Genomic DNA, 13,664 nt, shown 5'->3' on the forward strand with positions numbered 1-13,664 from the left:
CAATAGAATAATCATACATTTGCATTAATAGCATATTCTGTCTTCCATTCACCCTCATAGTGTTTCTTACCACAAAGCACAGTGTTTTGCAGCCCCAGTCTTCCTGTCACAGATTAAATGAAGGTTCAAATCTCCTCAGTGAATTGCGGCTCAGCACAGAATACAACCTGTCTTCACCTGTGAAGAGCATTTTCGTTTTAAGCCCCAGCTACTACCATACACATTGCCCTACATGTCATGTTTAATGTATGTAGCACAGAGCTCGGCTCTAGACATCTTTTCTGCTCTCACTGAATTACATTGTTAAGCCTTTTGTTCCACGGCCGAGGAACACATTACAGAAATCAAGGAACCGAACACATTTCTGTAAAAGCACATACATCTGATGCGATTGCTTGCAGCAGGGTCTGAATTTCCACAGTGTAATAAGACAATAAGACCTCTTAACACTGAGTTACACTTTTCCTTTATCTATCTATCTATCTATCTATCTATCTATCTATCTATCTATCTATCGTGAAAAGGGAATTAATTGCTTGAAACGAGTGTTTATAAGAACATCTGGCACCTGTCTTGACTGAAGAGGTCCCTCTGCCCCCTCTGCTCTGGACAATCATTGTTCTCTGCATCTGCTGGCCACTGGAGATGTTGCCCTGGAAACCGTGTTCACAGGATTGTCGGGGACAGCCGGGGAGAAGGTGAGATTTAAGAGAAACTGGCAGAATGAGATTTTCTTTTCCTGATAAAAAAAAAGCTTAAACCAGGGTTAATCTGATCTAGGTAAGCTCCAACCCTGTCCAAGTTGGTGCTTAGCTAGTTGGTTGGTCAGCTTGTCTCCCAGTTTCTGACCAACTGACTGACTAGTGCTCAAATCCAGCGTTGGACCAGCTTGATCAACAGCTTGTAGTATTTGAGTCGCTACTGTTTGAACAATGTCAATCACCTTTTTTGTTCTTGCATTGGCAGTGAATATCCCCAACAGTTATATTGACTAAAGCTACATAAAAAATGGTGTCATTCATATTACTTTAAAGCCTTATCACAGTTGACGCATTTCCTGCTGCTGTGTTAATGTTTCATTTAATTAATAAAGGCCTGTTCAGACCAACTATATTAGCGTCGACACCAATGCAACGTTCTGTAAATATAATTCTCGGCAGTGGCTATTTGCACCAAGTACAAATAGTGATAGCTGCTATTTACACTGTTTAATTAGCAATAACATCTATTTGCACTAAATAAAAATAGCATTTTCTTATAGCAATATGCTATTTACACTAAGTGAAAATAGCGATAGATTATATTTTTAAACTATGTAAAAATAGCAATAGGCCTATTTTTTCCCCCAAGAAGTGTAAATAGTTAGATGCTATTTAAAGGCTACTTATAAATAGGGGCAATACTATTTGCACCTCAGTGTTGTACATTAAACGGGATGTGATAAGTGTAAATTATTATATTTATTTAAATTATTAAATGGATGCCGTATTATTGGGACAATAAAGCCCTCTCTACACCTACCCCTAACCGATAATCACTTTATTATTAAACACACGTTAGACACTTTATTTACATTTTTCAAATATTTTTTACACTTTCCAATCTGATATGTGACGGGAAAAGGGAGTAGAGCTAGTTTGGCAAAAAGGTGGATTTGAATTCAGGTCGATTTGCGTCACAACTTTCTGCTTAACACACTACGCCTACACTATTCCTACTGTTTACCTTTCAGCGTCTTCCGTAATTTTGTCTGGCCCAACCACACGTCAGTGGGCGGAGTTAGTGTAAATAGTGTAAATTCTGCCAACAAGGCGGGTTATTTGCACTTAGTGCAAATAGACACTCTGTATTTGGCTCTGCCGCTTTAAATGTTTAAGCTTTTTCAGTAGCTAGAACAATTGATTGATTGTCAGTGTTTTATTGTTCATTAGCTGAAAAAAAAAATTCTAAAAGTGAATCGCTACATCATTCTGTGACGTTATTGTTCTTGTATCATAGTTGTGGTGTGGACTTTTCTATTCTAATAGAATTAGAGCCATTATTAAACATTTATAGCTAGTTATTATCATGCTTTCACTTCTGTTTAATTTAGTGATGAGTCAAAGCCTAAAAACTTGCAATTGTATCTTTTCTCAAGGCATCCATAAACAGAATTTAAACTGTTGCACTGATACTTGTTATGAGAGTGATAATGATTCCATCTTATAATGATATACAGATGCCTGTTATTCTCAAAAGCTGTGCTGTTTGAGTAATTGTTCAGTCTCTCGATGGTTTCATGCAGTGTGGTTGCACATTTCGCTAAAGGCTTGCTAGCCTCATTAACACTTTGCAAGCACAACAAATTGCATTTTCCATTTTTTTTTCACCACACATGGCGTGAAATAACAATGGCAAAACAATGCTTTATGTAATCATGGTAATGAGATTCCCATCTTTCACAAAGTAATTTCCACGGAACTGACAGGCTATGCGATTTTATGAATGTTAATAAGTCACACTTTCAGCAGAGAATCACTTCTGTGACTCTTTCTGCACGACTGAGGAAAGAGAGCTCAGTGAATATGCGTGGAAATGTGTGACCTCTCTGTCTCTCACAACAACCAGAGAAGACGAGACGAGTTGGACCTCCGTGGTGGCTCGGATAGATCTCCATTCTGTAGGGACACCTGCTGGGAGACTTGGCTTAGAGGAAGTGAAGCGGAGCTGAGAGACAGCCGTAAAGGTTGGCACTGAGAGGCAGGCAGGCAGGTGCTGGATCCGGCAGGCTGGCTGTTGTCCCCCCCTCCCCTCCTTTTCCTAGACCATTAAAACGGCCGAGAGCACCTGACAGGTGGGAAGAGGGGAGGAAGCTGTGGCTTTGGACCAGGGACAGGGCTCACGCTGCTGTCCAAACAGGAGACTTGCTGAGTAGAGTGATCTGAGAGGATTTGTAGCAGAAGGGGGCTGGTGGACAGAGGGAGTTGGCGGTCTGTTTGCGTCCATGTGCACATGTTGGTGTGTGGTGCAGCACTAGTCCAGTTAAACTAGATAACAAGCGTCCATCTCCCCATGCTGGGCTCCGATATGGGCGCAAGGACATATTTTGATTACTGCTATCTGCTCGGGTAGCTGTGAGTTTTGCTCTGGAAGTGTGTTTGGCATCCAAACACTAAATTACAGACTTACAGTGAAGTGGAACAAGGTGACCTGAGGTGAAGATGTCTTTCAGACAAAAATAAACATCAAGTCAATTTCTTAAATTACAGGGTGTCTTAAAACGCTTTTTCTAATCTGTCCTGTGTGAGAGACTGGGAGGTCTCACTCTGTGACACTGAAATCAAGTGTTTGTTCTGCGCAGATAACCTGGTTCTGCTGCCTCTCACAGAAGGATGGCAGACCCCGCTAGAGCAGTAGAGTGGACATCGACTGTCAATCTGGACGAAACCTGTCCAGCACTCCAAAAGAGAGGCAGTTCTTGAATCAACAGATGCTAGTTCTACAATCATTTGAAGGACAAATAGTAGCCTACAACACAAAACATCTTAATGATAACAAACACGATTACTAACTACCTTAACACATAAAAAAGAATGATAGACTATACTAAATAATCCGTTGAAAAAATTAATGTATGCACATGTCATGCAAGTAATGCATTAAAACAATCTCTAAAACATAAAACAATAGGGTTCCCATAAACGATGACTTAAAAAAGGGTGAAATATCATTATAACATACATTCATGGCCACTTTATTAGGTACACCTTGCTAGTACCGAGTTGGAACTCTTTTTGCCTTCAGAACTGCCTTAATTCTTCATGGCATAGATTCAATAAGGTGCTGGAAACATTCCTCAGAGATTTTGGTCCATATTGACATGATAGCATCACACAGTTGCTGCAGATTTGTCAGGTGCACATCCATGATACGAATATCCTGTTCCACCACATCCCAAAGGAGCTCTATATTGGATTGAGATCTGGTGACTGTGGAGCCCATTTGAGTATTGTGAACTCATTGTCATGTTCAAGAAACCAGTTTGAGATTATCTGAGCTTTGTGACATGATGCATTTTCCTGCTGGAAGTAGCCATCGAAAGATGGGTACACTGTAGTCATAAAGTGATGGACATGGTCAACAACAATACTCAGGTAGGCTGTGGCGTTTAAACGATGCTCACTTGTTACTAAGAGAAACCCAAAGTGTGTGGAAAAAAATCCCACCCCCAAAAAAACACAATTACACCACCAGTCTAAGCCGTTGATACAAGGCAGGTTGGATCCATGCTTTCATGTTGTTAGCGTCAAATTCTGACCCTGCCATATAAACGTCGCAGCAGAAATCGAGTCTCAACCAAGCAACGTTTTTCAATCTTCTATTGTCCAATTTTGATGAGCCTGTGCAAATTGTAAACTGTTTCCTGTTCTCAGCTGACAGAAGTGTCACCCGGTGTGTCTTCTGCTGCTGTAACCCGTATTCTTCAAGGTTTGACGTGTTGTGCATTCAGAGATGCTCTTCTGCAGACCTCGGTTGTAACGAGTGGTTATTTGAGTTATTGATCGAACTCAGCCATCTTGAAGGGCATCTCAATTGTCTAATTACACCATGAGGAGGTGAGGAATGAGGAAGCTACTTGAGGAATCATGAGTACACAGGTGTACTTTTCCCTCGTATCCTAAGGGGGTGGAGCTTAGACGTGGGGAATTAAGGAGGATGCACAAATAAGAAATGAGAAGGACCCTATGTCTACCTATGTTTAAATGCATTGAGTTACTGCCAAATGATTGGATGATTAAGATATTTTTATACAATAATTAATAAAAATGTGTTTCCTCAATATAACTATTGCCAATAGTTATTTAAAAGCTAAAATACAAACTAAAAACAAGAATTAACAAAAAGCTACAAACTGTAGTAGATCTAATCACATGTCTATATAGGCTACCACTAAAAACTCTGGATAAAATTATTTGATTTGTGTCAATCTGATGTCAAAATCTATTTTTAAAAATGGGAGAAAATATTAGCTGGTATTTGCAAACATGCTCCTAGATTTTGAGGGCACATTTAAGTGGTTCAAATAATCTCTGTGGGGCAGAAGTGGGACTGAATCTACAGCAAATGGAAAAATTAAAAATACCTGTATAATTATCAGCATAACCTCATTCCTATTAATCTAAATTTAACTTTAAGAACTCACATGTCAATCAAATCTCTACCATCACTTTCCCTAAACAAACTAGTTATTCAATATAATGACAAAAGTCAATCAAATATCACCTCAATTACAGGAATTATTAATAAAACTTTAAAAACTATAACTTAAAAAAATAAAATCCAAATGTAATATATTTTTTAAAAGAATTAAATATCAAAATCACGCTTACATTATCTGACCATAATGAGATTCATCTTTACTTCAAAGCTCTCTAGAATTCTGATTGGTCAACTAGTTTTTGATAAATACACTAACCTAGACCTTATGTAGCCCTGCCCTTTTTCAGTGCTGTGCTCATTGTGTTCTGTCTTCCTGTTTGTATTTCCACAACATGAAGATAAAACCTTATGAATTTATGAATTAACCTCTGGGTTTAAAATCTTCCTGGCCTACTGACATATCCCAGCAAACACATTTACGTTGTGGCAATATCTGTGGCACGTTGCATTTCTGCTATGGCAACGTCGCTGTCTACGCCCTCGCAACATTGTAACAACGAATTGTAAGACACGACATTCAGCAACTGAGAGATGACATTCTGACTATTTTTTTATGCTAGATAGGCATATAGATACCCCCCATTTAGCATTTTATGTTTTGAGGTTAATTTTTAATTAGTCAGACGTTAGATAATTATATACTGTACTTTTTAAATATTGTTTATCCTTATTATTATTTAATGTGGCTATACATAAAACAATAAAACATAAAAAGCAAAGATAGAACATTTAATGAACAAACCGGGTTCTGTCCATGGTAGACAGTAGTCGAAAGCCGTGCGATAAAAATCGGTGACCGGAATCAGTCCAGGAAACATCCACAAATCCAGAGGAGCAAAGAAACGAATAAGTTAAGACTAAATAGCAGACAAATCAAATGAAAAACTAAACAGTGCGAGTGAGGCTACATTAGTCACATTAGAAAATGAAGTTGTAGGTTGTGTTTGAATAATTACATATCTTGTTTAGCTGAGGTAGGCTACTCTCATATCCTTGCTCGATGAAGAATGAGACGACACAATGAGCCCAACGGGCGGTTGAAATTGAAAAGGCTGATTTTCACGCTTCAGGACAGTGACGAGTACAAATGTAGTCCATTGGTTGTCAAGACACCCTAGGCACAACCTTAAGCAATGGCCTTGAACGGTGGTTTAATGTGAACATTGTGACAATGCTGTGACAACCTTCATCACACAACGTAGATAAAGCAACCTTTTGGCCACGTTGTTAGAAGGTTGGGTACGTTGTGCTAACATCCTGTGTTTGCTGGGATGCTATGCCATCCACTTCAAACATTACAATGGTCATGATTACTGTGTTAACTCTACAATTTCGTTAAATCCACTTCACCAGCTAATTACTCTTCGACAGCGATGCCATAGAAAAATACTGAGCAAAAACATAGTTCAAACACAAAATTCTAAAGATGGCTGCACGCTTGTTTCTCTGGCGCATAAAGTTCTATAGTTTCATGTTTTTTCTCTCTTTCTCCTAATACAATCAAATAATTTCAACTCAAATTCAAATATCAGAAGTCCTTACAAAACACTGTGACAACAAGTTGCCGTAGTTCAGCTCCTAAATTGCTCTTTTGCTTGTTCAATTCGGTATAGAAACAACATGTTAATTAGCTGCAATGATCTTTGAACTTCAAGAGAGGGACGGTGACACAATGTGAGAGACCTCTGATGCCTTTTTACTGGTACATGCTGTGGGCCAGTAGGTTATACATCAATAGGAACACTGATAGGACCAATTATGGAGCATGAGAGAGTCTGCTGTGTGTAGGTGTGTGTGAGCGAGCATTTCTGTTGAGGGTGTGTGTGTATAGCTGTGTGGGAGGGGAGGTGATTCTGCCATCTGGTCGAGGGCAGCAGCAAAAATATCTAAATTAAATGGTTTCTCACTTCCAGAATACCAGACATACCAAAAATAACAAAATTGAAGTGAGAAATATATGCACAAAAAAAAGGAGAACAAAAATCAGTCACGATAGGAAAACGAACAAATGAGTAGTTCTCTCTTTCTTTGTCCACTGCACATCAGTTAAAGAAATGACATTCACAACCCATTTACTTTCATAAGTGATTTGATTTAACCCATAATGTGAAAGTAGTGTAATATCTTAATGAAATCAGAAGACATTTTATAACCCCTAATCTGCCTGCTCCTCCCCATCATGGTGGATGGCAGCAGGCCTGGCCTCTGGAGAACAGCGGCGACTTCTCGTTCCCCTCACGGAAGGCAGCCACCCCACCTCGACCGAGGAGCCCTTACTTGTGAGCAAGTAAGACAGGCTCTTCCTATACAATATAGCACACACAAATTACCCATAGCAGATCTATACAGGTGGAGCTGGGGAAGGTGGAGGGTTTCTGAAAGCGTACTTCACTGCTAAGGCAAATGCAAACCAAGTATTTGAAGGTTGAGCAGCGAGCTCATTGGTTACCTATAGAGCAGGAACCAATCAGCTGTGCCGTATAGAGAATTATATGACTACACGTAGATTGAGTTAGGGACCTATCAGACTGCGCCAACTACAGTTTAATGACAGAACTGTGTATTAAGGCTATGACGCTATGATACATATTTGGCTATAGCCTTTTCCTCTTCTCTTGACCTTGTACCATCAGATCAGACCCGACAGGTGCAGGGTGATGGACTGAATCCAAAACAAATACAGCATTAACATTATGCATTTTCTTTTTCTTTTTCTTTTTCAGCATCGTGTTTGAAACTGGCGGAACTCCCTTGATCTGAACCCTAATCATCTGCAAGTCTTGTCTCCACTTTTTGAGACACTTATTGTGTGGCAATTAGGAGATAAGGATGACATTTTCATTAGATAATTATTCCTACAAGAAATGATTATCTTACAGGTAAGTTAAATTAGCCTGTTACTTTTGACAATCATATCTGAATACCTTTATTTCCATGTATAAATACTAATTAATACACAACAAGATAACATCCTGATATAATCAGTGAATAATTATGGTCATCACAAATAGTTTAAATGGGAAAATAAGAAAGACTCAATAAAGGTGCACTTCAGTCTTTTTTTTATAAACTTATGTTGCACTATCCGATATTGCATGGATTTGTCATCACTTCAAATTAAAGTGATATGTATAATTTTACACACATTTTAACATCAAATACCACTTGTTAAACCAATAAGAAACAAACAAGCAAAACACTTTTTGTAGTGTTAGGATACAGTACATCTCAACAACGGTAACACACATACACACACACACAATAACATGATACAGTGTTACAGTGATGACAGTGTTTCACAACCACTGCCATCAATATCTCCTTAAACACAATTCACAATTTAGTTCTTGTGAATAGTAATCTCAAACTTACTCTGAATTGAGCCAGTCCCAAAGAATGCTGGGCAATCTGCAGTGCCACTGATAAAAGAAAAGAAAAAAGAAAAGTACTATTAATGCTTAACAGCTCTCTAATCAGACAAAATACTAAGTGCATCGTAAAATTTTCTGCACGTTATAATTTTTTATTTACAAAGTTCGGGAGTAACACGTTCAAATAATCTATCCAATCAGCATGAGAAGAGGACTATACGCACATATAGTCCTCCTCTCATGCTGATTGGATAGATCAGTCACCTACGTTACTCAAAAGCTTTCGGCATCCCTCCACCACCCCGTCTCTTAACACTCGCCTGGTTACTATTCTAACCAGAGATACTCTGGGTTTAGGCCAAAATACAGAGCTCGGAGCCCTCTCCTTGGACAGAACACCAAATACGCATACTTCTTTTACTCTATCTGATTATTTGTAAGTGTGAAATTGTGAAATTGCTATCATACCGGTTATTGGGCAACATGTAAACTCTTGCTGGATGAATGCGTCTCTCTCCTCTTAAAATGGCTAAATTAGAATTTGCCGGTAGGTGTGAAGGGAAATGCTCATAGGGACTGGAAACAGATCGCAGTCAAGCAGAGACAGGATTGGCCAAGAGTCCTGTTTGTGGAGGAGTGTGTGTGCTATGAGTGGACCTCATGGAGAGCTGACCTTCTCACCCTGAGCCCACCAGCACAGAGCACAACCACCCACTCATTCATATCGTTCTCTCACAATCACATACACACACCCACAGATTTTTTATTTATTACACCATCATGTCAGTACTCCTCTTCAGTCCAAAGAGTCCACCTTTACTACTGTAAACGATATGTTTCTCACCCACTGCCATACATGATGCCACCCTCACGGCATTAGGAACCATATATATATGTACATCAATGTACGGTGAAATTGTTTCGGTGAAATTGTGATTGGAAGTGGTTGACCGTTTCAGAAACCATAAACCATAAACCTGAGGGAAAACAAAAAAAATCTTGGACAAAGTGACAACACATATAACGCAACACAACCAGGCCTCGCTACATTTACTTTGTGTATGGCTTGGTATTATTAAAATAAGGGACATTGTGACGTAAGTTTCCGGAAGAAAACATAATACAATCAAGGAAGACTACAATCAAGGCATTTCAGGGAGTTGAGAAACAGCGCTACTGGTAGAGAATTTCTCCATTGGAGGGAACTTTGTGCTTTGTAACTTTGCAGACTTCTTCATTCTCAATTGAATGAAGAATTCTTCATTACAGAAGAAAAAAAGCATAATAGGTCCTCTTTAAATGTCTATTCAGTGCTTCTAATTATCTTTATTTGGGTGTTTTTCTCAACAAATATTAATATGAAATTCATTGAGCATGCAATATAATAAGTCATAAAAAATGTAATGGACTGATGGCCTTATGGAAGAGATTTTTACTCCTTTACACTCAGGTCATCACCCACAAAACTTCAAAACTCCCATCGACCCAGGAGATGTGAAGGTGTGTAGGGTTGTCTAACCAGGTGTAGGAGTGTTAGAATGAGGGCTTGTTGTTCTGAGACTCTGTTCTGAGCTTCACATTGGGAAAGGAGGCAGACAGTCTATAATGAACACACTTTTGTCAGGAGGAGGAGGAGGAGGACGCTCTCTTCTGGCTTAATAAAAGAGAGCAAGGATGTCGTTAGGATAACAATAATGATGCTGTCCCTTTCTGCCAATGACATTTGTGGCATTTAAAGGAAGAGACGTGGAAGAGAGTGAAAGGAGGGGGGAAAAGGAAAACAACGGAAATGTCGCTTCTCTCGAGGCAATGAGTCTCTGCCTATCACTTTATAGAATGGGTGGATCATTATAAAAATGTAACTGGCTTTTTTCCTACACAGGGCAATTAAAAAGCTTTCTCTGTCATATATTTATATGATAATTCATTTATTTTTGTCCTGAACTGAGAGCTAGGCACAGGGAGCAGTTGTGCAGATGAAAGGTATTGTACGTGGAAAATTGGGTTTTGTGAAAGTGGGTCTATCTGACAAGCAACATCCATAGCAATTACCGAGGAACATTTTCAAACCTTTCAAAGGAGCTTAGAGAGTGGTGCAATGTTAAAATCCCAAAAGCTGAGTTCTGATCAAAGTTTGGAGCTCAGTCTGTTTCTGTTTTTGATGGAACCAAACATTTCAAGAGGAGGGGTAATGCGTTACATATCTCAAGTAATGAGTAAATTAACGTTACTTTTTAGATTTACAACATAATTTCATCTTTTCAGGTTTCCTGTGTAAATACACTGCGCTGCCCCATTACAAAGCATCATGGTGTTGCATGCAAAAATGGAACTTAAAAAATTAACTTGATGCATTACTTTCTCTAAAAAGAACCAATGTGACATAATTAGTTACTTTTTATAATGAGAGTAACACAATACCTTAAGAAACACTCCCAAACACTAAGTGTTTTTACCCAAATCTGGTGTCCACATCAGCAACCAGTTGTTTTTAGAGCAGGATTGGTTAACCTTCTCAGAGCTAATTCTTAATGATTTCCTCTAAGCTTAACAACAAGTGTCACCTCAGTCTGACCTTTTCAGTTTTTATCAGCGCTAACATAATCACAGTGATGCTAATCAGGATAATGAGGTGTTAACATTAAAGGCAACATGCACGCTGCCCTTTTCTACCGTGTTCACAAGCAAAAAAATATAGACTCATGCAGCAGATACATGGAGATTCGAGCTGTTCAAGTTGCCGGAAAAAAAAAAGCTCAGCATCTGACACACTAGCAACAACACGTCTGTTTCTTTGTTTAACCACTTCCTTTAAGGTTTACCATCTTTGATGCTCTATTTGCTGCTTTGCTCATGAAATATAAAACACTTGGCATGTTGTTGTTTTTTTGGGGGGGGGGTTTTATTGGCGGTAGAAGATTCATTAGAGCTGAATGTTCCTTCTCTTCAAACACACCTTGCTAATTAGAGCTAAACTGCAAGAAAACATTTACGCGTATTCCATTCCTGCGAATATTACAAGCATAAACATCAGTGAACTGAGATTTGTTCAAGCTATACTTGGCTCCATTTGAGAAGTACGGCTGAAAAGTCAATAAACAATGGTACCAAAAGAAACCACAATAGACGGAGGTTACAAAATAGCACAAAGGTCTCCATGGAGATTGAGGTATTAACCCCAGGCGAAGGTATAGAGCGTAAAGATGAAAGCCACACACAGCTGCTGTATTTTTCTTCAGATATCTCCACAGGGGAGCACCTCTTGATTTGTGGCACGTAGGTTTTCATTAAACAGATTAGTTCATTTCTGTTTCCCAGCACCTCCGAATATAAATGGTCTGTGATCAGATAGCCCAGCAATCACAATTAAATTTGCTTGATTAATCCTAACAATTTTTTCTTTTTATAGATTAACAGTGAGCTAGGTTCATAACTATATTTTGATTGTACAGATACATTATAGATCAGAGTAAAAGATCAGAGTGATTGGCAAACGTCTGATCTACTAAGTTCATTCCACATTTAGTCCAGCCTGGAAATTAAAGCCACCATGACTTATCCACTGAAAGTGTTTCTAACAAAAGCTTTTTAGGGGCATGTTCACATATTTCCACCAATCACAATTCTGTGGGTATATAAACATCCTCATATCTTCCGATAATTCTTTTGGCATCTCTCCTCCACCTCTCTTTTTCATAGTTAGCTCCAGAAGGACTGAGACGTTCCAACCACAAGTCAAACAGTATCTACATCTGAACTTGGAACTTGAAAATTACATGAGACTCAAGTTGAGAGTCAAGTTGCAGTTAACCTTTTTTTAACAATTTATGTCCATTAAAGGTGACCAAAAACATTCAAGAAATGCTTTGCCAGTGCTAAGCTCTCTAAATGCAAACCTTATGGATAAAAAAACAAACAAACAAAGACATAAAGAAAGTAGTTGCATACAGTTATTCTGCCCCTGCTGGTAGATGTAACTAACTACACTATCTGGACCCCCCCCCCCCCAAAAAAAAACTTTTATCTATTGACAGCCATTACAAATTTCCTATTCCGAGTAAAGACGGAAAAGATGGAACATTTCAAATTGCATACTTCCTGTGTATTGGATAACTTTCTCCAATTATTATATACCAACCCGATCACACTAAACACACATTTTATAGAAAGCAGTGTGTTTATCGTGCAATTTATACACGAGTTTGTACGTGCATAGGATGCGCATGGGTTGGTTAGGGTTTAGTAGTGGTGTGGGGTGCGTGTGTATTACACGCAATGAAGTGCGTATCAAATGCACGCGAAAACTGCGTATTATATGCACGTAAAAACTGATTTTCGCGTATAAATTGCACGATAAACACAATGCGTGCTATAGAGACGCATTTACATGAGAACAGGCTGTGTATATACAACACCTTCTTTGTATCAACAGCTGTGTAACAAATCCTGATGGATCAGCCATATCAAAACGGTTTAGTTTCTTAGTGAAGGCCATAATTTTTTTTTTGCTGTGTTTTGTAGCATTGGGCCGCTAATGAGCTGTGCCTTTATTTTCTGGAGCGAACACGGTTGCTATGGTTTGGTGAGTAAACATCAGTATAGACTGCTGCAGAGCTTTGCTCTTCTCCTTTACCATGCACAAAACCATATTAGATTTTAAATTTTCTTCCACTTAAACAACTGACTAATTACGACCCACTCCGCTTGTCATTTAGCAGATATTTTTTACCCACAGCGACTTACCAGCCACTAATTGCAACTTAACTCGGGGTTGAGTGCTTTGCTTGAGGGCACAGTTGTGATAGATCTCAGTAACCCTCCGTTTCATGGGTCACCCCTTCATGGGATCGGAAATTGGCCAAAGGAAACCTTATAATCCACTGTAACCAAACACAATCCTGGGTAATTAAGATGTTACTTGTATAAAATACAGTGAATCAAACTGCATGCAGTAAGCTACAGATTTAGGTCGACATCAAGGAAATTGACAAACTGCAGTATCCATATAAAATCTATACGACATATTAAAATCTGAGGCATGTAAGGACACACATTAAATGATGAAGTGATTGCAGTGCCTTTGATGTCTTTTCA

Source organism: Phoxinus phoxinus (genome assembly GCF_949152265.1).
Source record: "Phoxinus phoxinus genome assembly, chromosome: 14".
Taxonomy (NCBI): Eukaryota; Metazoa; Chordata; class Actinopteri; order Cypriniformes; family Leuciscidae; genus Phoxinus; species Phoxinus phoxinus.